General features: G+C 40.9%; 1 long non-coding RNA gene across 1 annotated transcript in view; it reads right to left on the reverse strand.

Moving 5' to 3' along the window:
• LOC107195284 overlaps nt 1-4076 on the reverse strand; it is a 108935-nt gene that overhangs the window by 70929 nt on the left and 33930 nt on the right. The gene's annotated exons all lie outside the window — the stretch shown is intronic.

The raw sequence follows: 4076 nt of genomic DNA on the forward strand, positions 1-4076 counted from the left end.
AAAAAAACAATAATATCACACAAATTGCACAAGAAAATAGAAAAAAAAAACAAAGGAACACATTTTAATTGGTTTTATAAAGTCAGCTAAATCTCAATGTCCAAACTTGACAAGGACATTACTAGAAAGCCAAACATTAGGCCAGTCTCTCTCACGTTTAAAAGATTTTAGGCACAGAAATCTTAACAAAAAACTAGCAAAATCAAAACCATCAATCATTACATAGAAGATAATATATCAAGACTAAATTGGATTTATTGTCAGGTTGGTTTAACATTTGGAAATCTATCAGTGTAATTGGCCACATTAACAGAAAAATTATCTGATCAACTCAATTGATGAGCAAAAGCTTTTGATAAAAATCAATACCCATCAATAATTTTTAAAATCTCTGTCAAAATAGGAATAAAAAGAAACTTCCTTGACCTGATATTACAACTTCCTTAATGATAAAATTCTGAGAGGTTCCTCTGTTATCTAGAAAAATAAAAGGATACCGGCTCTCAGCTCTTCTATTCAACATTGTACAGGAGTCCTGACCAATGACACCGGCATAAAAATTACCAGCATGAAATTTATAAGTGGCGAATTAAAATATATCAAACGTCAAAATTGTGTACATAGAAAACTTTAAAAGGATCTGTAAACTAATAGAATTACTAAATGGATTTAGCAAGATCACTGAATACAAGGTCAACATATAAAATTTGGTTATATTTTTATATGAGCAAAAAAAAGATAAAATGTAAATATACATGTATATATACTATAACATCAAAAATATTATCTAGGAGAAAATTTTAACAGATATACAAGTCTTCTACACAGAAAACTGTAACTATTACTAAGAGAATTTACAGAAGATGTAAATAAATGAAGGAATATAATATGATCATGGATTGGAAGCTTAAATGTTTTAAAGATGTCACTTCCTCCCAAATTTATCTAGAGATTCAGTGTAATTCCTATTAACACACCAGTGGTTTGGGTTTGGTTTTGTTTTTGTTTCTTTAAGGAAACTGACAAACTAATTTGTGTATGTGTGTATAAAAATGCAAAGGGCCAAGATAAACTCAAAGAAAAAGAACAAGCTTGGAGGACTTAAACTACTAGATACCAAGATTTTTTTGGTAAAAGTTTAGCAATTAATGTAGAATTGGCGCAAGACAAAAAAAAGAATTCTTAAACAGATCGACACATGTTTTGGTACTTGATTCATGGCAAAGAACAAAGGTATTACTGCAGTCCAGTAAAGAAAGGATGGTCCTTTAATAAACTGTGCTAGATTCCATGGATACTTATATAAATAAAACTTGATGGTCAATATTCTTTTCCCCATTTTATAGAGGAAGACACTGGAACTCCAAGAGCCAAATGATGGAACTAAGATCAATAGCTAATAAACCAGAGCTACGTAAGAGGCTGTTGGTCCTGGTTACGAGCCAAGAACTTTATATAAATTATTTCATTTGATTAGTATTTTTATCAAAATTTTGTACATAAGGAAACAAATTCCTAGAAGTTAACTTTTCTGAGTGATGCCCCTCCCCCGCAAAAGATGGCCACGTCCTAATCCCCAGAACCTTCAAATATGTTACCTTACATGGCTAAAGAGATTTTGCAGATGTATTAAGAATCTTGAGATGGAGAAATTATCCTGGATTATCTGGATGGGCCAAATACAATACAAAGATCCTTATAAAAGGGATGCAGATGGGTCAGAATCAGAGAGAAGACGTGACCATGGAAGAAGAGGTGAGGCGGGAGAGGGAGGGAAATGGAAGGGGGGAGGGAGGAAGAGAGAAACGGGGAGACGGAGGGGAGTTGAAGATGCTACATTGCTGGTTTTGAAAAAGAGGCCTTGAGCCAGGGAATACAGGTGACCTTTAAAAGCTGGAAAAGGAAAGGCAAAAGGTTTTTCCCTAGAGCCTCTGGAAGTAGCACAGCCCTGCTGAGATTTCAGCTCGCTGAAGCCATTTCAGACTCCTGACCTCCAGAATTGTAATATAATAAAATTGTATTGTTTTAAATCATTGAGTTTGTGGTAAGTTTTTACAGCAACAACAGAAAAGTAATATACATATCCAACTAGGATTTGCTTCCTGGTTTTTCCCTCTGTACAGTCCATGCATTTAATCACAAGGCGGGCATAGTTAGCATAATGAGAAGCAAAGCTACAGTATTTATCAGAATGGTTTGCCCTGCAGAGACCCTCGGTTTTGCAGAATTGATCGTGGTGTCTCTGAAACTGAAATAGACAGGCAAACTACTAATGCAACTGACAGAATCCTTATGAAATCAGAGTTACCTGAATAATCTTGAACTTTTCTTATAAATATACATATGTATGTAAGTATACAGACAAAAATGTATAATGTATACATGCATACATGCTTGTGTGCATATGTGTACATACAAAGATAATTTTACACACGTTTATGAATATCTATATAGATATGTAACCAGATATACACATATGTGTATGTGTGTGTATATGAATATATTTGCATGTGTATTCATGAAATATCCTTGAAAGAATAAACTGTTTAGAAAATCACTTCCAAGAAGAGGAACTGGGTTCTTAGGGGATAAGGATAGCAAGCTTTTTATTTTACAATTTAGATATCCCTCTGTACCTTTTAAATGTTGACCCACATAAGTGTTTTGCTTATTAAAATATATGCGCATAAAATCTAAAAGAATTCTCCTCTGTGTACCTCCATCAGCAAGAGTCAAGAGAGACTCCATGTGTTTTTCCCAGGACCTTCCACGATTTCTCCCACCCAACATTCACTGCCTTTTCCTCACTCTCTGCCTTGAGACCAGGAGGTCATGTCTCACTGTTTCCTTTATCCCCATTCACCAGAGGAAGCGCCCAGACTCCAGGCTCTCACTCCCAGGGCCTTCTGCATTAGCGGAGTCTCTTCTCCCCCACTGTCCCAGCCTCCCCTCCCTGCTTCATTTTCCTCCACATCATTTATCACCATCTGGTGCACTTTCTATGTTACTTATCTTGATCATTGCCTGTCTCCCTCCACTAAGAAGTAGCTGAGTGAGGGCAGGGATTCCTGTCTGCTTGTTGGCTCCTGTGGCCCAACATACATGAGAGTGCCAGGACACAGCAGGCTCCCGGTAAATATTTGATAAGGGAATGAGGGAGGGCGTGAAGGAGTGATCTTTCAGGCCTATGCTGGGAACTCCGTTTTGCCAGCACCAGTGAAGAAGTGGGCGAAGTCCATTCCTTACGGCCACCCATCCACCCATCTGAACAGACAGGAGAAACTGCTATTGAAGCATGTCCCAGGAGAGAGCCTGAGGAGACCGCCTGAGGATGGGCATGGAGGAAAGTGCAGCAGGCGGCAGCGCTGCCTCTCCCGCCTCTGCCTTATCCTCACACTGCACTTCCGATGTTTGCTGCCCACAGCGTGGTCCCCAGAACACCAGCGGAGGCATCATTTGGGAACTTCTCAGAGAGGCAGAGTCTCAGGCCTCATCGCAGAACTGCTGCATCAATCCACATGTTAACAAGAATCCCAGGTATGTGTGCGCACTGAAGTTTGAAAGCTACTCTTCGGGCCTGCTTCTAACTGCCACTGTCCGCACCATTTCCACCGCTCCGTCTGCCTGACAAGGAGCAAGCCAGAGTGACCTCTCCCTCCCGCAGTGGTCCTCTGTCGTGGCTGAGGGGAGTGGTCCAGCATTGTCCAACCTCTCGACCCTCGCCCATGCTAACTCGGAGCTGTGCGTTTCACGCTTTCCCAGAGCTCCCCAGGACTCGGCTTGGTGGCTCTCTGTGGTAGCTGGCGCCCTCTATTGGCCGCCTTCCCTTCCCCATGTCACTTCCCCACTCCCCACCCACATCGCCTGTACCTCCCAAGTAGACTGCTTCCTGTCTCAGCGTGCTCCGAAGGGAACCCGAGCTGCTTAGAGGCCTCTATGGGGAGCTAGGAACTCAAGGATGAGAAGGAAGGGCCTGGTGAAGAACCAAGAGAGGAGATATCCCAGCGGAGGCAACTTCTCAAAGGCCCTGAAGCTGGGAAAAGAATTGAGGCCAGTGTGGCTGTGGCAGGAGCACA

This window comes from Pteropus alecto, unplaced genomic scaffold (genome assembly GCF_000325575.1).
Source record: "Pteropus alecto unplaced genomic scaffold, ASM32557v1 scaffold40, whole genome shotgun sequence".
NCBI lineage: Eukaryota > Metazoa > Chordata > Mammalia > Chiroptera > Pteropodidae > Pteropus > Pteropus alecto.